The sequence below is a fragment of the Oncorhynchus mykiss genome, chromosome 17 (assembly GCF_057628025.1).
Source record: "Oncorhynchus mykiss isolate SJ-2025 chromosome 17, ASM5762802v1, whole genome shotgun sequence".
In the NCBI taxonomy this organism is placed as follows: domain Eukaryota; kingdom Metazoa; phylum Chordata; class Actinopteri; order Salmoniformes; family Salmonidae; genus Oncorhynchus; species Oncorhynchus mykiss.
The window spans coordinates 15,170,996-15,194,271 of record NC_143038.1 but is presented as its reverse complement, the minus strand read 5'-3'; the positions used below and the strand labels follow the sequence as shown (position 1 = coordinate 15,194,271).

At 40.9% G+C, this 23,276-nt stretch overlaps 2 long non-coding RNA genes across 2 annotated transcripts in view; one reads left to right on the top strand and one right to left on the bottom strand.

Moving 5' to 3' along the window:
- The first annotated feature begins 301 nt into the window (after positions 1-301).
- LOC149975745 (uncharacterized) lies at positions 302-17,199 on the top strand. Its single transcript, XR_016487763.1, has 6 exons — positions 302-620; positions 710-1,194; positions 15,709-15,839; positions 16,067-16,157; positions 16,244-16,339; positions 16,818-17,199. It is a non-coding gene; the product is annotated as an uncharacterized LOC149975745 (long non-coding RNA).
- Positions 3,500-23,276, bottom strand: part of LOC149975741 (uncharacterized) — a 105,224-nt gene continuing 85,447 nt past the window's right edge. Inside the window, exons 2-3 of the long non-coding RNA XR_016487767.1 lie at positions 4,332-4,488; positions 3,500-3,729 (exon numbers count right to left, since the gene is read on the bottom strand). This is a non-coding gene — a long non-coding RNA (uncharacterized LOC149975741). The remainder of the gene's footprint in view (positions 3,730-4,331; positions 4,489-23,276) is intronic.

Here is a 23,276-nt window from a genome sequence, read left to right as displayed (position 1 = left end):
GATACAAAATACTCTGAAGTTTCTAAAACTGTTTGAATCATGTCTGTGAGTATAACAGAACTTATTTAGCAGACGAAACCCTGAGGACAAACCATTCAGATTTTATTTTAGGTCACTCTCTTTTCAATGAGGTTTCATTGGGAATCCAGATTTCTAAGGGACCTTCTTGCAGTTCCTATCGCTTCCACTGGATGTCACCAGTCTTTAGAAATTGGTTGAGGTTATTCCTTTGTGTAATGAAGAAGTACGGCCATCTTGAACGAGGGTCCCTTGAAGTGTACTGTTAGATAGAGGCGTGTGACCAGAAAGCATGCTTCAGTTTGTTTTATTCCTGTATTGAACACAGATCATCCTGTCATCAATTTTATCGATTATTTACGTAAAAAAAATACCTAAAGTTGTATTACAAAAGTAGTTTGAAATGTTTTGGCAAAGTTTACAGGTAACTTTTGAGATATTTTGTAGTCACGTTGAGCAAGTTGGAACCGGTGTTTTTCTGGATCAAACGCACCAAATAAATTGACATTTTGGATATATATCGACGGAATTAATCGAACAAAAGGACCATTTGTGATGTTTATGGGACATATTGGAGTGCCAACAAAATAAGCTCGTCAAAGGTAAGGCATGAATTATATTATTATTATTATTATTTCTGCGTTGTGTCGCGCCTGCAGGGTTGAAATATGCTTTCTCTCTTTGTTTACAGAGGTGCTATCCTCAGATAACAGCATCGTTATTTTCACTTCCTACGCCTTCCACTAGATGTCAACAGTCAATAGAACTTTGTCTGATGACTAATGTGAAGGGGGGGCCGAATGACACAGGAAATAGTCACCACTGCCATGAGTTGACCATGCATTCACTATGCGCGTTCACAGGGGAAGCACCTGCGTTCCACCGGTCATCTGAAGTCATTCTAATTCTCAGGTTGAAACGTTATTCAAGACATATGTAAACAACATTCTAAAGATTGATTCAGTACATCGTTTGACATGTTTCTACTGACTGTTACGGAACTTTTGGACATTTCGTCACATTATAGTGGACGCGCTTTGTGACTTTGGAATTGTTTACCAAACGCGCTAACCAAAGTAGCTAATTGGACATAAATAACGTACATTTTCGAACAAATCAAGTATTTGTTGTGGACCTGGGATTCCTAGGACTGCATTCTGATGAAGTTCATCAAAGGTAAGGAAACATTTATCATGTATTTTCTGGTTTCTCTTGACTCCAACATGGTGGCTAATTTGGCTTCTGTTCTGAGCACCGTCTCAGATTATTGCATGTGTTGCTTTTTCCGTAAACTTTTTTTGAAATCTGACACAGCGGTTGCATTAAGGAGAGGTATATCTATAATTCCATGTGAATAACTTGTATTATCATCTACATTTATGATGAGTATTTCTGTTGAAACGATGTGGCTATGCAAAATCGCTTGATGTTTTTGGAACTAGTGAATCTAATAAGCCAATGTAAACTCAGATTGTTTTATATAAATATGAACTTTATCAAACAAAACATGCATGTATTGTGTAACATGAAGTCCTATAGTGTCATCTGAATCCTACAGACGAAGAACCATATATGTGACAATTTTTCCATTTTAAGATAATCAGTTATTTTTATATGATTAATTGTGTGTACCACATTAGGTGTTTTATGGTTGAGAAATAATTCACCATACCCATATCTTCCAACAACAATTTATATTTTTTTGTTATTTCAAATAAAAAAAATTTATTGCCGTTTTAATTTTTAGAATGTGGAAGAACACTATATCTCCAGTGATGATTTCAGTTTGTGGAAGAACAGTATATGTGACATTTTGCATGACTCTTGTAAGATGTCCTTTTTTAACACCTGATATGATGTTTTAAGTACTTTCAAGTACATATGCCCTTCATGTAAATAACTTAAATGCAATATGCAGTTAATTCATTTGTATGGAGGTTCATTTAAAGGTGGTCTATCAACTTTAGCACTGGTGACTATTCTTAAAAGTTGAGTCATGAAATCTCAGTCTCATTTAAAATGAAGCCCTCAATGTGAACATACCATAGAACTACCAAAATAGAATACAATTAAATGAATTCAATCAAAACAAGCACAACTTGTAAATGTCAAATAGGGATAAATGTGATGTGCCAATATGCATGTCCATTATGCAGGTCCCGAAGGTCAATATTACAAAACGTTCAGAAAACCATTCTCTTTGTGTTTAAAACCTGTTATGGATGATGCGAATTTTCGCAGCTTTTTGTTAAAAATCGCGCAACATTTCAAAGTCCTGCTACTCATGCCAGGAATATAGTATATGCACATGATAAGTATGTGTGGATAGAAAACACTCTGAAGTCTCTAAAACTGGTTAAATCGGGTCTGTGGCTACTGGTTAAATCGGGTCTGTGGCTAAACAGAACGTGTTTAGGAGTAAAAATCCCTGGTAAAACTGTTTACCAAAAACAAAAACAAAAATATTCGTCCACCATTCAATGTATTGTTTAAGGCGACCTAAAATAAATGAGGACCCCCTGTAAACGCCTACAGCTTCCACACGATGTCGCCATTGCTGTCATTTTGACTGATTTATTTATCCTTGGTTACAACACGAATAAGCCCCTCCTTTCTTGAGGCGCACCACAGTATGTTGTGAAACTGAAAAAATGGACGATGATTTCCAGACTTGTGCTATCGAATACAGATCGCCCCGTGATCAATTTGATACATCATTAACGTTTATTAATACCTAAAGTTGGTTTAGAAAAGTCGTTTGAAGTGATTTGTAAAAGTTTATAGGCGACTTTTGTAATTTTAAAAAGTGACGTTGCGTCTTGTAAATGGGCTTTTTGCAGCATCAGACTGGCCTTCAGCAAATTACATTTTGGGTATACAATGACGGATTTAATCGGGAAAAAGACCCAATTGTGATGTTTATGGGACATATAGGAGTGCCAACAAAGAAGCTCGTCCAAGGTAATGAATGTTTTATATTTTATTTCTGTGTTTTGGGTAGCGCCGGCTACCGCAAAATCTGTTGTTTACGTGTCGTGCTGGTATTTTGGGGGGGTGCATGCTATCAGATAATAGCTTCTCATGCTTTCGCCGAAAAGCATTTTACAAATCTGACTTGGTGGCTAGATTCACAACGAGTGTAGCTTTAATTCAGTACCTTGCATGTGTATTTTTATGAAAGTTTGAGATTTATCGAGTACTATACTCGAGTACTATAGGTGGCGCTCTGAAATTTCCGCTGAGCTGTCCCTGTGCAGGGACCACCTCCGTAACAAGTTTTAACACTATGATCAGCAATTAAGTTGTGAATTGCGTTAAACCCATGCTAAAGGCAAGAAATGTCCTTCTGCACTGAGGTGACAGCAGTAAATAAGTATTAACTGCTTAGAGTTAATGCTAAATGTGGTGACAGAGAGACAGTGTATATTGTAATGAACAAAAAAAGGGAATCAAGATCAAATGAATACTCACATACTGTATGTGATGACTTATTTGTTTTTAATTCATTCAGATTAAAAAAGGTTCAAATGATCACACAAAAAGGTATTATTCTCTTTGTAGAGTCGGTACATTCGCAACAAATTCAGATCAGGGCTGAGGTATTCTCTGTGTACATCCCCCTTCATCCGTGAGTAGTGGTTCTGGGTTCTTGGGAAAGATAGAATGTGCTCCTTGATGCCCTCTTTCACTGTAGCATGTATCCGATGTGGCCTGTAAGGAGACAACAAGGTGTTGTTAAACTTGTATTCTCTCAATGGTCTAGGGACCTGCCTTAGAGTGCAACTGTGTCGCTATAACCGGGGTACAAATCCCGGTCACGCCATTGCCGTTTGTGGCCGGGGGTCCTGTAGGGCGGCGAGAATTAGGCCAGTGCTGTCCGGTGGGAGGGGGAAGGTAATCGGCACTCAGTCCTCAATGCTCAGGTGGTAGTTGGACAGCTTAGTTACCATCATTTTGTTTAAAAGTAATAAACATTTTTATATTTTTGTTTCAGAATTCGCTATTCATCCATTCGATACTCTATGTTAATGTTTAGAAGATTGTTTAGAGCACTGCTATAGTGAAATAATCCAGGCTGGAATCCATAGCGCATTACCTATTGCTATGCTTCCCTCTTCCATCTTCTAAAGGAGACCTAGCCTCAGTAGCCTGATCTGGAGACCCTGCAACCTTACCTGCCTCAGCTAACTTTTCCTGAATAACCTGACCAAAACAATTACATTTCAATTAGCAGGTTATTAAAAACTAGTACAGAGAATACAATATGTTTGTAATTGATATTCATATAGACATTAATTCATATTTTCACTTGCCTGAAGACGGCTGTTGGTTAGCTGGAACACAGACATGAAAGTAACCTTGCACACATTCAATCTCTGGCCTGCTTGCTGTACATGGTATTTGAAGGTTTGTTTCCGGTCGTTTGTTCTCCTTTGTATCCTCAGGTTTACGTCTCCGTTTCACCTCATGCTGCAATAAAAATTGACAATGATGAATTCAGAATTTAATATACTGTAGCACATTCAGGATATTGCTTGATCAGGACCTCTGTCACGTTCTGACCTCTATTTCCGTTGTTTTGTATTAATTAGTATGGTCAGGGCGTGAGTTGGGTGGGCAGTCTATGGTTGTTTTTCTATGTTTTGGGGCATTTCTATGTTTTCGGCCTAGTATGGTTCTCAATCAGAGGCAGGTGTCATTACTTGTCTCTGATTGAGAATCATACTTAGGTAGCCTGGGTTGCACTGTTTGTTTGTGGGTGATTGTCTATGTAAGGGAACTCCCCCCTGAAATGGACAAAAATGAATGGGAAGTCATTGGCACTGGACAAACCATATACACGGTGTCCAATACCACTCAATTCGGCGTTGTTTAGTGTAAAGTTGATTGCAAATGCCATATGGCAAATGCCAGGTGTAACACTTTGAAAATCCAACAGCGCGCTCCACCGTGGTTTTTCATATTGCAAATGCAACCCAAGTCAACATCCAAAAGCAAAATTTTTAAAAAGTGCATTTTTTTTCCATAACCTAGCATAAAGTGCTTTCTGGACCGTTTTTCGAAATTCTTTCGATTTTTTTTGTCAATTACACATGTGTAAGAACTGTATGAATATACTTTTGTCCAATTTTATTATCATAATTGTTTTATTTATTTTACTTGCGCATAAGGCATATGTTTTGTCGATTTACAATATGATTTCATAGGATGTCAAAAGTCAAAAATAGCAACATTTTATAAAAAACTTCACACACCCTTAAAACCTGTTGAGGATATGGCAGACATACGCCCCCTTTGGAGAGATTGGGTACCCCTAGTAAACTGGAAAAAAAATCTGTCAAAAATTGTTAATATATGCAAATAAAAATTATTATTGGATAGAAAACACTCTAAAGATTCTAAAACCGTTGGAATTATGTCTGTAAGTATAGCAGAACTCACAGGGCAGGCATTCTTCCAAACTAGTTTTTGTGGCCATGAAAGTTGGAGCAACTTTGACGTCATGGCCCCCACCCTTCCCAACCAGCTATGATTCTGCGGACACTTTCTATCTCTTCCGCTAGATGTCCTCTTTCATTAGAGCTTCAAACCGTTCAAATCGCGCGAGAATTGACCCTATGGGAGTGAAATTAGTGCGTGCCACGAGAGAATAGGCTGTGCGTATGGGCGCGAATTGGTCACAGCCATTCCTTTGTTTCCAGCACTGAAGAGAAGGGCAGACGATGGCCGATTGAATTGAAGTTTGTTTTGCACGTCTAAAACATCATAAAGCTTGCTTCTGCACTTAGTTTGACCTGTTTAGTCGACATATAATGTGTAATTTTGAAGTTTTGATGCGCAACTTATCCGGACCAGAGGACGTTTTGGGTGCATTTCAGCTGATGTTATTAGCAGTAGCTAATACAAAGACGCAAGACTTGAAACCAAACGATGTATTGGGTAAGTATGAAGCCTTCCAGAACATTCTGAACGAAGACCATCGAAGGTAAGGGAATATTTATGCTTAAATCTGTGTTTCTGTTGACTCCAACATTACGTGGAAATGTAGCTTGGAACTGAGCGCTGTCTCACAATATGGAATAGTGTGCGATTTCTGTAACGTTAAAAATAAATCTAACACAGCGGTTGCATAAAGAAGCAGTGTATCTTTCTAACTATATGTAGAACATGTATATTTAGTCAAAGTTTATGATGTCTATTTACGTTATCTTGCCGCGCTACATAGATTTCCTGCGGGCATTTTTGAGTAATTTCTGAAGGTGAACTCACTGTAAATGGACATTTATGGATATAAATGGCATATTATTGAAAAAAAAAAATATGTACTGTGTAATATGTCATATTACTGTCATCTGATGAAGATTTTCAAAAGGTTAGTGAGCGATTTATTTTTTAATCCTGCGTTTGTTGATTGCATGTTTTGGCTATTGAAATGAGCTGTGTCTGGTGGTGGTTTTACATATATATGTGCTATGTTTTCGCCGTAAAACATTTTAGAAATCTGACTTGCTGGCTAAATGAACAAGATGTTTATCTTTCATTTGAGCTATTGGACTTGTTAATGTGTGGAGGTTAAATATTTTTAAGAATATTTTTGCGTTCCATGCGCCACCGTTTCAGCTGCACGTGGGAGGGTTGATTCCCAATTGGGAACCAATATCGTAAACAGGTTAAAAAAGTGCTTTCTGGACCGTTTTTCGAAATTCTTTCCAATTTTGTGTCAATTACACACGTATAAGAACTGTATCAACATACTTTAGTCGTATTTTATTATCATTATCTGTATTTATTTTTTTACTTGTGCATAAGGCATATGTTTTGTCCATTTGCAATATGATTTCATAGGAAGTCAAAAGTCACTCTTTTTGGGGCCAAATGCCATAAGAAATTTGACATGCTCAAAAATCCTGCAGAAATGCAACATTGACTGGCTTGATGAACACAGGATGGCCGGGCATTGATAGTGGGTCTTCTCCATCGCTCGTTATGTTGATTTCATTATGTCCATTTGTTTATGTTTTCTCACTTTTCCAAAGTCACTGTGCATTTGCGATATGGTTCAATGGGCATTTACCATCACGAATTTGTCATGCTATAAAAATCCTGCAGGAATGCGAAATTGACTGGCCCGATGAACTCGGTATGGCTGGGCAGTGATTCTGGTTCCTCTCAATCGCTCGTTAGGGTTGATTTCAGAATGTCACTTTGGTGATGGTATCTCACTGTTTAAACATATTGCAAATGGACAAGAGTCACCAGCAAGTCACCGTCCATCAGTCAATTAGATATCATTCTGACACCAAACTGATACAAACTGACACCAAACCCACTTTTTCCAACTCGTTTAGTAGCCAACTATCACATACTACAGAGCTGGCCCAAAATTCACAACGCCTTCTGTTCAAACCATAATAAAAACATAAAACAGGTAGTTACGTTCTAGCTGCGGGTTCTGATGTTATGTGTAGGCCTAGCTGAGGCGACCCCGAATTCCAAGTTTTGGCTCGATAGGTCATTTGGTGCCCGAGCAAGACCCTAATTGGTGCTGAAAATCCACTATTTTCCATGCCTTGCTACGGGGTCCTTGAATGAGCTATCGGACAGAAACTTTGGGGTCCGTCTATATGGGCCGAGATGGTCGCAATGCACCTAGTCTTGCGACTCTGGGAAATTTCTAAATGTCATCATTTTCGTGATGCAAGAATGAATTGAAGTCATTGCAAATGTACGAGGCTGTTTCTCGGTCCGAGAACCTTCTAGAGCCACGTAACTCACCACGCACTATCGACTCTGAGGTCTAGAATATGATTCTAAAGTTTCGGAACTCTAGGTCTGACGGTTCTTTAAAAGTTCCAACAAGGTTAACTAAACTTAAACGGTTCTCTCACTGTCACCCAAAAGCAAATGACGTTGTGGGGCAGGCTTAATTTTGGGCCTACTTTTCTAATGGTCGGTGCGCTTAGACCGAGCGAGCTACGGTCAAGCGGGATATCTTGTTGAACTCGGCACGGCCTAGGGATTATGGTAATGCCATTGCCTGCTCTCTGTGTCTTTAAGCACCGCACTTTTTCACTCCATCCTTGCTGTGTGTGTGTGTGAGAGCTTTTCTTTGACATCTGTTGGGAGAAATGACAGATATACAGTTCAGGAGGGTTACCTAGTCACACATATGAAGTTTTGGAAAGATGTGACTTTTTTAACCCTTCAAAACAGACAGTGTGACCCAATTAAAGGCACTTCCGGTTGGCACAGGAAGCTATAGGTAAAAACATCTATTGACTGAGGTAGCCTCTTAGAGGATCCTGAGTTTTAAGTCTTTAAGTTAAGAATTGACTGATCTACACAGGGTTGAATGCAGTGATTTTCATAATGACAGGTTATGTGTTTCAAAACACTTTTAGGGTGATTTTAACCACTTCCGGTTGCTTCAGGAAGCTTAGAATTGACACAGGTTGACCTCATAGTGGTCTGATGGACTGTCATAGAAGACAGGTTCATAAGGCATTCATAACCCACATAGGCTTCAGGTTGAATTTAGAGGTGCAGGCAATGTATTCCTATGGGGAGAGAAGTCAATGCAAACTGTTTGATGTAAACACCTTCTTTTAACTGTTAAGGGTTAATGCCACATGGTCAAGGTTAGGCTTGCACGGATCGGCAGGACGTCGAATTGTGCTTCTCACCCTAACGGTTCTATCACTGTCACCCAAAAGCAAATTACATTTAGGTCCAGGCTTAATTTTGGGCCTACTTTTTTTCAAGGTCGCTGCACTTAGAGCGAGCTACGGTCAAGCGGGGCGTCTCGTTGATCTCGGCACAGAGTGGAGACTATGGTGATGCCATTTTTTGTGTTGATTTCAGAATGCCATTTTGGTGATGATCCCTCTCCGTTTAAACATATTGCAAATGTACAAAAGTCAACTAGCAAGTCAGTGTCCATCAGTCAATTAGATGTCATTCTGACACCAAACTGATACCAATTGACAACAAACCCACTTTTTCCAACTCATTTAGAAGCCAACTATCACATATGTCAGAGCAGAACCATAATCCACAGCGCCTTCAGTTTAAAACATAATAAAAACGTAAAACACATAGTTACGTTCTAGCTGTGGGTCCAGTTCGGGCATTATGTGTAGGCCTATGTGAGGCGACCCCGAATCCCGAGTTTCGGCTCAATAGGTCATTCAGTAGCCTCGGTTTTTCGGATGACTGCCTTGCCTGGTTCACCAATTACTTTGCAGACAGAGTTCAGTGTGTCAAATCGGAGGGCATGCTGTCCGGTCCTCTGGCAGTCTCTATGGGGGTGCCACAGGGTTCAACCCTCGGGCCGACTCTTTTCTCTGTATATATCAATGATGTTGCTCTTGCTGCGGGCGATTCCCTGATCCACCTCTACGCAGACGACACCATTCTATATACTTCCGGCCCGTCCTTGGACACTGTGCTATCTAACCTCCAAATGAGCTTCAATGCCATACAACACTCCTTCCGTGGCCTCCAACTGCTCTTAAATGCTAGTAAAACCAAATGAATGCTTTTCAACCGTTCGCTGCCTGCACCCGCACGCCTGACCAGCATCACCACTCTGGATGGTTCCGACCTTGAATATGTGGACATCTATAAGTACCTAGGTGTCTGGCTAGACTGTAAACTCTCCTTCCAGACTCATATCAAACATCTCCAATCGAAAATCAAATCAAGAGTCGGCTTTCTATTCCGCAACGAAGCCTCCTTCACTCACGCCGCCAAACTTACCCTAGTAAAACTGATTATCCTACCGATCCTCGACTTCGGCGATGTCATCTACAAAATTGCTTCCAACACTCTACTCAGCAAACTGGATGCAGTTTATCACAGTGCCATCCGTTTTGTCACTAAAGCACCTTATTCCACCCACCACTGCTACTTGTATGCTCTAGTCGGCTGGCCCTCGCTACATATTCGTCGCCAGACCCACTGGCTCCAGGTCATCCACAAGTCCATGCTAGGTAAAGCTCCGCCTTATCTCAGTTCACTGGTCACGATGGCAACACCCATCCGTAGCACGTGCTCCAGCAGGTGTATCTCACTGATCATCCCTAAAGCCAACACCTCATTTGGCCGCCTTTCGTTTCAGTTCTCTGCTGCCTGTGACTGGAACGAATTGCAAAAATTGCTGAAGTTGGAGACTTTTATCTCCCTCACCAACTTCAAACATCTGCTATCCGAGCAACTAACCGATCTGAGCTGTACATAGTTTATCGGTAAACAGCCCACCCATTTTTACCTACCTCATCCCCATACTGTTTTTATTTATTTACTTTTCTGCTCTTTTGCACACCAATATCTCTACCTGTACATGACCATCTGATCATTTATCACTCCAGTGTTAATCTGCAAAATTGTAATTATTCGCCTACCTCCTCATGCCTTTTGCACACATTGTATATAGACTCCCCTTTTTTTCTACTGTGTTACTGACTTGTTAAATGTTTACTCCATGTGTAACTCTGTGTTGTCTGTTCACACTGCTGTGCTTTATCTTGGCCAGGTCGCAGTTGCATATGAGAACTTGTTCTCAACTAGCATACCTGGTTAAATAAAGGTGAAATAAAAAAAATTCGGTGCCCGAGCAAAACCCTAATTGGTGCTGAAAATCCACTTTTTTCCATGCCTTGCTACGGGGTCCTTGAATGAGCTATCGGACAGAAACGTTGGGGTCCGTCTCTATGGGCCGAGCCGGTTTCAATGCACCTAGTCTTGCATCTCTGAGACTTTTCTAAATGTCATAATTTTCGTAATGGTCAAAATGAATTGAAGTCATTGCAAATGTACAAGGCTGTTTCTCGGTCCGAGAACCTTCTAGAGCCAAGTAACTCACCACGCACTATCGACCTGAGGTCTAGAACAGGTTTCTAAAGTTTCGGAACTCTAGGTCTGATGGTTCTTTAAAAGTTCCAACAAGGTTAACTAATGCAGGAGTGTATGTCTCTACGCACCCCAATGTGTCCCTCCTTCCAAGTTGTGTGTGTGTGTGATTTAGTTTTTCTTTGAAATTTTATGGGAAAAATGACTGCTTTACAGTTCATGGGGGTTGCCTAATCACACATATGAAGTTTTGGTTTTTGAACCCTTCGAAAAAGCCCCTGTGACACCAATTATGGCACTTCCGGTTGGCACAGGAAGCTATAAGTCAACACATATCCTCATTACGTTAAGAACTGAATGATTTACACAGGGTTGAATGCACTATTTCTATCAAACTGCAGGTAGGGTATGGATATACACTTTTAGGGTGATTTTAACCACTTCCGGTTGGTCCAGGAAGCTTTGAATCGACACAGGTAGACCTCATAGTGTCCTGATGGACTGTCATCGAAGACAGGTTCATAAGGCATTCATAACCCACATAGGCTTCAGGTTGACTTTAGAGGAGCAGGCAATGTATTCCTATGGGGAGAGATGTCATTGTAATCTGTGAGATCAAAAAATCCTGTTTTACTGTTAAGGGTTAATGCCACACGGTCAAGGTTAGGCTTGCACGGATCGGGAGGACCCGATCGGGAGGTCGGTAGGTCCGTCCCTGCCGCTCGGCTCGAAGCCGTCCGCAAATTTTACAAACGTTTTCGGACTTCTAGTAAGGGACCGTACATTTACAATATGGACTTTCTCACTAACCATACGGCAAATGTCAAAATGTTCCCTTAAGGTATGTTATGATCACACCACGTCTCGTTAATCATAAGGCATGCCCCCCCCCGCCCCTCTTCTTACCAGAAAGATGCTTGTTTCTGTTGGCGCGATGCGTGAAGAAACCAGCTGGCTGTACCGACTCCGATAACGTGTCTCGAGTGAGCCATGTTTCCGTGAAGCAAAGAATGTTACAGTCTCATATGTCTCTCTGGAATGCTACCCTTGCTCGGATTTCATGAACCTTGTTGTCAAGAGACTGGACATTGGCGAGAAGTATGCTCGGGAGCGGTGCGCGATGTGCCCGTCTCCGGAGCCTGACCAGACGACCGCTTCCTCTGCCCCTTTTACGGTGACGTTGTTTTGGTTCGCCGGCTGGGATCCGATCCATTGTCCTGGGTGGTGGGCAAAACACAGGATCCGCTTTGGGAAAGTCTTATTCCTGGTCGTAATGATGGTGAGTTGACGTTGCTCTTATATCCAGTAGTTCCTCCCGACTGTATGTAATAAAACCTAAGATTACCTGGGGTACCAATGTAAGATTTACATGTAAAAACAAAATACTGCATAGTTTCCTAGTAATGCGAAGCGAGGCGGCCATCTCTGTCAGAACCGGAAGGTCTGAACTAGCATTCAGAGATCGTAGGATGCCCAACGTTAGCGCTCGGATTCCAAGTCTGTCGGAGAATGACGATGTGGAGGCCTTTCTTCTGACCTTGGAACGATCACCACAGGGACAGAGATGGCCTCAGGATGACTAGGAGGGATTCCTGGCTCCCCTGCTCACAGGCAAAGCACAGGCGGCGTACTACGACATTGAGGAAGGGGCTGCCGTGGATTACGCATGTTTGAAGGCAGAGATTCAGTCCCGCTATCAGCTGAACCCAGGAGACCGGCCTCAAAAGTTTCAGTCACTGAGGGGCCAGCTCTACCAACATATCCGTTGGGTAAGGTTATACCAAATGCTACCCCACAGCCAGAGTCAGCTTCCATACCCCTGCCGGGAAGACCACCCTGATTCTGGAAGATGTTCCCCAAATGAAGGTACCGGTGCTACTTGGGAGGGACTGCCCCCTGTTCAAGTTTCTGTTGAAGCAGGCACGGTGAGGGAGTGGCCCCAATAGAGAACGGAGACCAAACAACCCTAATCGCCAAGCACTGGCGCACTCAGAGCCCACCCAGAGGTGCACACCGCGTGGGAAGGGACAGGATGAAGCTAAGAAGGTGTGGCAAGGCAATCGGGACAAGGCGGGGAAAAGGAGACTCCCCTGATGACCGACTGAGGCACTTGTTCCAGGAAACCATGGAGGAGGACACCTGTAGGGGGTTGAAGAGCGACCCGGAGTGAGCCGGATCTAACCAGACCCCCGTCCTGAGTCAAGTCGACGAGCTCCAGATGGCACAGTTACACCAGGTTTTTCAGGAGTCATCGAGACACAGCACGCGGAGGGTGTTTGGCACGGAGTAATCAGACCCCGACCAGGAGCGCACCCTCACTCGCTCCAAGACACACAACTTTACCCTGTCGGAAGTGCTAATGGGCCAATTCGGAACTGCCCAACACTGGGACCCCGACCTTCGGTGGGCTATGCGGGGGGTGAAGAGGATAGATGGGAGGAGTATCGGCTCGGAAGGTGGCCAAACTTAGAGGGGCAGAACAGGAACTGTTAATGGTGCCTCGTTCATACAGAGATGTTGTGTTACACATGGCCCATACATATGTACTGGGGGTCACCTCGCCAAGGAGAAGACCACCGAATGGATGCGAGGGCATTTCTTTTGGCTGAGGATTACTCAATCTGTCACAAAGTATTGCAGATCTTGTGACACCTGCCAACCCACTGCTCCTAAGTGAACATACCATAACCCTCTTATCCCTTTCCCAATTATAGAGACCCCGTTTGAACGCATAGCCATGGACCTGATGGCATGGACATGAGTTAATCTTGGTGGTGGTGGACTTTGCAACAAAGTTCCCAGAGTCTATTCCCCTGAGGTTGATGGCAACGAAAGCCATTGCGAAAGAGCTGTATCTCATGTCATCCCAAGTGGGACTCCTGGCCACAATCCATGACCAACCAGGGCACACTATTCATGTCCAGACTCTTGAAGGACCTGTGTCAGTTATACCGGGTCAAACAAATAAGGACCAGTGTGTACCACGTCCAAACGGATGGGTTGTGTGAATGCCTGAATAAAACCATCAATCGCATCCTACGCAGGGTGGAGGACCGCCCCACCTCATGTTCGCGCTCCGGGATGTCCCCTAGGCGTCCACTGGCTTCTTGCCTTTCGAGCTGCTCTATATGTGGCCCTGTCGCGGCATCCTTGACTTGACCAAGTAGGCCTGGGAGAAGCAACCCTGCCTGTACCGTTCCCTCATTGAACACGTCACATTCATGAAGGACTGAATGGCAGCGATATGGCCGGTGGTGAGGGAAACTCAAGCCTGGTCGTACAATAGAAGGGCCCAGCCATGACAGTTCCGCCCAGGTGATAAGGTACTCTACCTCATCCCCACACTGGAACACAGGACCCGGGCTCAGTGGCAGGGCCCATGTGTGGCAACAGAGCAAGTCTCCCCGGTCAACTAGTCAGCCAGGACGACAGCGCCCTTAGCAGATATACCACATTAGCCTGATGAACGCATATTTGGAACGAGAGGCACAGGTGCTAATGAGGCAGATGAAGAGGAACGCCCACCAGAAAAGGTGCCTTTTGTCACCATTCTTACAACCTTGAAAATCTTCTACACCTGGCCTAGAGCGTGTTCTCAGCCAAGATAAACCAACATTATAAGTTCCCAGTAAGCCAACCTGGTTAGCCTGAAATGAAAGTTACGCCTAGCTTGGAGCACAACATTTAGACATTGTTTCATTCATGTTGATGTGGACAGAATCCATCTCGATCATAACATTCTCATGTGAAAGACCTTATAGTCTTATGTTCTTTAATGTGATAACAGAGGCTGTGGTCATGGAGTGTTGTGGTCTTCAAAGGCCCATTATCTGCTAGGAACATGGTAAATAAAGACAGTGGTAAAGTTAATTAATTAATTAATTTTAACTTAACAGGTTTTTGGTTTACTGGGAACTAATGAAAGATATATGTATATTTTGGCACAGAACACGCTGTTGCCTTACATTACAGTTACACCAGGTTGTTGGGGCCAGAACACGCTCTAGGCCAGGTATTGAATTTGCATCATACATCAGATAATACCGCTACTGCAAGTTAAACATAAATACTTTCTAAGGCGATTTTCAATAATTCCAAGGACTGTTTACTCAGCGGCATTCTGCTGAATTACAAGGCAACATGACAGCATACATCACTCTATACGCCCTAGGGATTCATCCCAGAATCCGGGATCCTAAGATTTCCTTTGGAAAATAGTAATTTCCAACAAAACAGATGATACACCATTTCTGCAAAAGTAATTGAGGAAATACACATTCGCAACACTGATCATTATGATGTTACACTGACAATAGAGAGAGCACGGGATTGCCGTGTTGATAAGCAGTCTCTCAGTCACATGAAAGTTGCTATGTATAACTTTTCAGTTAAATGCCCGTTTTTACTAAAACTTATTAATGCCTTTATGAGCATAGTACGGGTGAACTAAAACATCATATTAACACAAAAACTAAGGACCTATGGCTCTATTGTCTATGGATTTGTTGTGATTTGATACTCTGTATGTAAACAAAAGCATTTACAGTGCATTCGGAAAGTATTCGACCCCTTGACTTTTTCCACATTTTGCTATGTTAACCAAGTTTAATTCTTCCCAAAGGGTGGTTCCAGCTGTAATTCAGACAAAAACATGTTCTCACCATCACAAGTATATATACTCCACTCTGGACTTGCTATCCAAGCTCCAATTCACAAATTCAGTTGAAATGACCAGGAAACCATAATATTGACCAAAAACGTGCCTGGAGGGCAGTCATACACTTCAGGCTGTGCATGACTGCCGTATTCAGCTGTGAGAGGTGTGGATGGGTGGGGCAGGTACAGTAGCTGCAGAAAGAGTATAAAACAGAGCTGCAGAGGGCAGAGAGACACCACACTACTACTGAAGACCAGAAGACATCTTCCAGATAAACAGCCATCAATCAGACAGCATCGTCCAACTGTAAGAGGTATGTTTGTTTTCACTGAGAATCTTCTTTGCAAAGGTGTATGGCAGGTGTGGCAAGAGTGGGCAGGTAGGAATGGATGGAGAGGTGTAGGTGGACATGTGTATAATGTAACACGGTAGACCTGGGATCCATATGAACTTGCTGTTCTTTAATTTGGTAGAGTAAGACGACCCAGTGTGTGTTTGTGTGTGTGTGTACGTTAACACGTTGCACTCTATGTGTTTTAGTAAACGATGAAGATCCAGAGTATGTTACTGCTGTTCGCTCTAGTGGGAGTCCTGTTGGCAAGCTCCCTCAATGAAGATAACTCTGAGAAAGGTATGTCTTGTTTGTGAATGTGTACTACTTTACTGCCCGGGATTAGTCTGATATAATTTAGTAAAATTAAAAATCTTTCCTCTCAGCTCTTCTGCAGGAGGATAATCTAAAAGGTGGAAAGGCTGACTTTTTGGCAAAGTTGGCTGCTCTGAAGACCAGCGCCTCTGAAGATGAAGCACCATGTGAGCTATCTATCTATCTATCTATCTATCTATCTATCTATCTATCTATCTATCTATCTATCTATCTATCTATCTATCTATCTGTCTATATGTCTATCTGTCTATCTGTCTATCTGTCTATATGTCTATCTGTCTATCTGTCTATCTGTCTATCTGTCTATCTGTCTGTCTGTCTGTCTGTCTGTCTGTCTGTCTACCTTTCTGAGCAACAGTAAAGTGACAACAGGAGGGTAGCAGAGGGTGGTAGAGAAAGAGGAGGGAGTAACATGGCTAACTCCATCTCTACTGTTTACTAGCATCATGTTTCATAGATGCAAATCATTTTTTAAATGGTAGTCAGATACTGGCCTAACAACAGTTGGTTTAAAAGGTAGTCACTTGTATTTGGAATATGTATTGAATATGTCGGAGTCATTTTCAAATGTTTAGCCTTTTAAAAATGTATTTTCCATAAAGCATATTCAAAAATGTATTCCAGTTTGGGGCGAACTTTTGAACAAAGTAAAGGAAATTGCGGGGTGAGAACCGACCAGAATGGGGATGCCGAGGATCCATCTCACTCCTCATATCAAATCAGCTATCACCTCTGACATCATCACTAACATTAACTCAATGAATCATTCCAACATCCATCCATCAATCATTGACTAACATAAAAACAAAACAGTAATATAGTTCTTGGGACTTTGGTACAGAGAAGAACTCATCAACATTCTGAAGGATATATGTTTTATACAAAAACATGAACTTTAAGTCCTGATACATGATAGTGGATAAATAATGATGATCAGAATTTCTGATGGCAATGTTGTATGGTTGGTGTCATATTGTGATCCTCCAATAAACTATCAAGCATTACACATGTTTAGTCGTTTTTTAAATTAATCTTACATTTTTAGCAGTGTTTCAATTACATCATACATGTTTCATAATAATGTTTTATTCCATGTTTTTAATGTGAACTTGACCATAATACAGATGCAGTGCATGCAGAGCTAATTACATCAGATTACACTGGGCAGTAATAGTAGTACACATACAGTTGAAGTCGGAAGTTTACATACACCTTAGCCAAATACATTTAAACTCAGTTTTTCACAATTCCTGACATTGAATCCAAATAAAAATTCCCTGTCTTAGGTCAGTTAGGATCACCACTTTATTTTAAGAATGTGAAAAGTCAGAATAATAGTAGAGTGAATTCTGTATTTCAGCTTTTATTTCTTTCATCACATTCCCAGTGGGTCAGCAGTATACAAACACTCAAATAGAATTCGGTAGCATTGCCTTTATATTATATTATATTAACTTGGGTCAAACGTTTCAGGTAGGCTTCCACAAGCTTCCCACAATAAGTTGGGGGAATTTTGGCCCATTCCTCCTGACAGAGCTGGTGTAACTGAGTCAGGTTTGTAGGCGTCCTTTCTCGCACACACTTTTCCAGATCTGCCCACACATTTTCAATAGGATTGAAGCCAATACATTGACTTTGTTGTCCTTAAGGCATTTGCCACAACTTTGGAAGTATGCTTGGGGTCAATGCCCATTTGGAAGACCCATTTGCGACCACGCTTTAACTTCCTGACTGATGTCTTGACATGTTGCTTCAATATATCCACATAATTTTCCGCCTCATGATGCAATCTATTTTGTGAAGCGTACCAGTCCCTCCTGCAGCAAATCACCCCCACAATATGATGCTACCACCCCCGAGCTTCACTGTTGGGATGGTGTTCTTCGGCTTGCAAGCATCCCCCTTTTTCCTCCAAACATAACGATGGTCATGATGGCCAAACAGTTCTATTTTTGTTTCATCAATTCTCCAAAAAGTAGATATTTGTCCCCATGTGCAGTTGCAAAGCGTAGTCTGGCTTTTTTATGGTGGTTTTGGAGCATTGGCATCTTCCTTGCTGAGCGGCCTTTCAGGTTATGTCGATATAGGACACATTTTACTGTGGATATAGATACTTTTGTACTTGTTTCCTCCAGTATCTTCACAAGGTCCTTTGCTATTGTTCTGGGATTGATTTGCACTTTTCACACCTAAGTATGTTCATCTGTAGGAGACAGAACGTGTCTCCTTCTTGAGCGTGTGCTCCCATGGTGTTTATACTTGCGTACTGTTGTTTGTACAGATGAACGTGGTACCTTCAGGCGTTTGGAAATTGCTTCCATGGATGAACCAGACTTGTGGAGGTCTACAATTTAGGACTTGGCTGATTTCCTTTGATTTTCTCATGATGTCAAGCAAAGAGGCACTGAGTTTGAAGGTAGGCCTTGAAATACATCCACAGGTACACCTGCAATTGACTCAAATTATGTCAATTAGCCTATCAGAAGCTTCTAAAGCCATGACACAATTTACTGGATTTTTCCAAGCTGTTAAAAGGCACAGTCAACTTAGCGTATGTAAACTTCTGACCAACTAGAATTGTGATTCAGTGAATAATAAGTGAAATAATCTATCTGTAAACAATTGTTGGAAAAATTACTTTGTCATGCATAAAGTAGATATCCTAACTGACTTGCCAAAACGATAGTTTGTTAACAAGAACTATGTCGAGTGGTTGAAAATTGAGTTTTAATGACTCGGCCACTCAGGAATATTCACTGTCTTCTTGGTAAGCAACTCCAAGGTAGATTTGGCCTTGTGTATGATGTTATTTTCCTGCTGAAAGATGAATGAATCTTCCAGTTTCAGGTGGAAAGCAGACTGAACCAGGTTTCCTCTCGGATTTTGTTTGTGCTTACTTCTTTTTTTAAATTTATTTGACATTTTTTGGTTTTTGTTTATTTTTTTATCCTCAAAAACTCTCAATTACATAACTATTACAAACATACCCATAAAATGTTGTAGACTCCATTGTACTGGAAAATTTGGAGAGTGATACTCTTATGTGTTGTATTGGATTTCCCCCAAAAGTGAATTGCTTTGCCACTTTTTTGCAGTATTACTTTAGTGCCTTGTTGCAAACAGGATGCATGTTTTGAAATATGTTTTATCTGTACAGACTTCCCTCTTTTCACTCTGTAAATAGGTTATTCGTAACTACAATGTTGTTGATCCATACTCAGTGTTCTCCTATCACATCCATTTAACTCTGTAAATGGTTTAAATATACACTGAGTGTACAAAACATTAGGAACACCTTAATTCGTCAGAGCACGGACTCTACAAGGGTCCACAGAGATGCTGTGTCATGTATTGTCATGTTGTGTCCTGTTCCTGTTCTTTCTCTTCACCCTGTCTCCCTCTGCTGGTCGTATTAGGTTACCTTTTCTTCCCCTCTTTCCCCCAGCTGTTCCTTGTCCTCTCTAACTACCTCGTTCACCCCTTTTCCCACCTGTTCCCTTTTTCCCTCTGATTAGGTCTCTATATCTCTCTCTGTTTCTGCTTCTGTCTTTGTCGGATTCTCGTTTGTGTTACTCATGCCTGAACCAGACTATCGTCGTGTTTGCTGCAACCTTGTCCTGTCCTGTCGGAATCTGCCTGTTCATCTAACTTTGTCCTGTCCTGTCGGAATCTGCCTGTCCATCTGAGCCTACGTGTGTTTCGTCATTAAAGAAACTCTGTTTTGTCAATTCGCTTTTGGGTCCTCATTCACGCACCTGACATGCTGGCCTATTTCGAATCCAATGCGTCCAACATTAACAAATTTAGCCTAAGAAACAAGGTTCATGAAATTAATAACATACTAGAAACAGATGGCATTCATATTCTGACTGTCTCTGAAACTCACTTAGATAATACCTTTGACAGTGGTAACAATACACGGTTAAAACATTTACAGAAAATACAGAAATGCCAATGGTGGAGGTGTTGCTGATTATATTCAGAATCACATTCCTGTAAAGCTTAGAGAGGATCTCATGTTAAATACTGTTGAAGTAATATGGCTACAGGTTCATCTGCTTCACCTAAAGCACATTATTGTGGGAAGCTGCTATAGACCACCAAGTGCTAACAGTCAGTATCTGTGAAATGCTTCTTAATGTATGTTATATCAACAGAGGTATATTTTCTGGGTGATTTAAATATTGACTGGCTTTCATGAAGCTGCCCACTCAAGAAAAACCTTCAAACTGTAACTAATGCTTGCAAACTGGTTCAGGCTATCAGTAAACCTCCCAGGGTAGTTACAAACAGCACAGGAATTAAATCATCAACATCTATTGATAACATCTTTACTAATGCTGCAGGAATGTGCTTTAAAGCAGTATCTAAATCCATTGTATGTAGTGATCACAATATACTGTAGTAGCCATGAAATTGCTTATTCCTGTTACTAATAAGCACACTCATTAAGAAAACAACTGTAAAAAGGGTTCAATCCCAGTGGATTTGAAACATTTTATGGTTGAGAGGGATGAGGTAAAAATTAATGGCAAATAAGTCTGGCTGCACAACCAAATGGAAAACGTAATACAAATTGAGAAATCATGTGATTAAACTGAATAAAAAGAAGAACAAACTATACTATGAACAAAGACAAATTATATAAAGAATGATAGTAAAATGCTTTGGAGCACCTTAAATAAAAATGTGCGTCTAAAATGCAAACTCAGCACCATAATTATTTGAACCAGAAGACTCATTCATCACAAAACCCACTGATATTGACAATTACTTTAATGATTTTTTTAATTGGTAGGATTAGCTAACGTAGGCATGACATGCCAGCAACAAACACTGACAACACACATTCAAGTATAACTGATCAAATTAAGAAAGACAAGCATTGTCATTTTGAATTTGTTAAAGTGAGTGTGGGAAAAATGATTGTTGTCTATTAACAATGACAAGCAACCAGCTTTGAGTAAATGTACGCGGGCAGTTCGGGGCCTCCCACTGGATGCCCGCTGAGGCCTTGACTGGATGTCCTTTGGATGGTGGACCATTCCTGATAGATACCCCGTTCAAAGGCACTTAAATATTTTGTATTGCCCGTTCACCCTCTAAATGGCACACATACACAATCCATGTCTCAATTGTCTCGAAGCTTAAAAACATATTATTTAACCTGTCTCCTCCCCTTCATCTTCACTGATTGAAGTGGATTTAACAGGTGACATCAATAAGGGATCATAGCTTCACCTGGATTCACCTAGTAAGTCTATGTCATGGAAAGAGCATGTGTTCTTAATATTTTGTGCACTCAGTGTATATAATAGGTTTGAGCCACTGTATTTTCCCATTGGTCACAAATGTGACCACTAAGATATGTTCATATACCACGTGCATCAAGTATTCAATGTATTGAAAATGAAGGCACATATGTAAACTATACCCTTTAACTATTATAGTATTTACAAATAAGATTCTTCCAGCAATGTATTTGTTTTTTGAGCTGTTGAATAGAGACTTCTGATGCGTAATTTGTCTGTAATAGTACTCCTTGGAGATTGATGCTCGTGGTCTTGTGACCATTTTGAGAAATCATTATGAAACTTTTCAGAATCACACTAAACACCTTAATGCATAATATATGACTTGTCAAAAAATAAGCACAACTTTAATTTCTCTAGAGCCTGTAAAGTACAATTCTTTTTTTCTTCACTATTGTGACCGAAGGGATTAAAAGTAACAAATGTTTATACAGAGCCTCCAGGAAGTATTCATACCCATTGACTTATTCCACATTTTGTTGTGTTACCGCCGGAATTCAACATGTATTCAATATATATTTTCTCAGCCATCTACACACAATACCCCACAATTACTAAGTGAAAACATGTCTTTAGACATTTTTGCAAATGTATTGAAAATGAAATACAAAAATATCTGATTTATATAACTATTCACACCCCTGAGTCAATACATGTTACAATCTCCTTTGGCATTACAGTCGTGTCTTTCTCGGTAAGAACTTTCCACACCTGGATTGTACAATATTTGCACATTTTTATTAAAGAAATTCTTCAAGCACTATCAAATTGGTTGCTGATCATTGCTAGACAACCATTTTCAAGTCTTGCCATAGATTTTCAAGCCGATTTAAGTCAAAACTGTAACTCAGACACTCCATGCAACTTATTGCGACTTATTAAGCACATTTTCACTCCTGAACTGATTTAGGCTTGCCATAACAAAGGGGTTGGATATGTATTCACTCAAGACATTTCAGCTTTCATTTTTTATCAATTTGTAAAAATTCTGAAAACATAATTCCACTTTGGCATTATGGGGTATTGTGTCTGACACAAAATGTAATCTATTTTTTTTTTAAATCCAGGCTGCAACATAACACAGTTTTGAATAAGTCAAGGGGTTTGTATACTTTCTGAAGACACTTTTACATTTGTTCTAGAGTTCCAGAGGGAGCTAATAATACTGTCCACTGCTGTTGCTGACATTTCTGGAATTCTGAATATTGGTTTGTTATTATCCATAGAGGTGAGGGCAGTGGTCTTTTTTGAAAATCTTTGAGCCAGGTCCCTAACAAAGTCTACAAAGACATTGTTAAAAGTGGTGGATATCAAATCACAGTCTTGAGTTAGAATCCCATTAACTTGTAATTCAGGGTTTTCTTTTTTGATTTCTCAGCTCCTCTACTCTTTAGTTTGTTGAGGTTTTCCCAAATCACTTTGCCATTTCCTTTAGCTTCATTGATCACTCTGAGGAAGAACTCTGCTTTTACCTTTTTTATACTATTTACCACCTTGTTTCTCAGTGCTGTAAATATATGTCTGTCATCATTCTGAACAGCCTTGAGTGCTTTTTCCAAGGAAAGATCCCATTTCTCTAGTCTGCCACCAGAGGTCCTTGTTGAGCCATGGTAGAGAGGTTTTACGTCTTGGCTTACGTTGGAATTTCCTAGTAACATAAGTATTCACTTTGTCAAAAGCTGACGGAATGTTATGTCTGGGTCTTCATTGCATAACAGATCAGACCAGTTCATTTGATTTATAGCTGCATCATAGTTACTCTACTCATTTT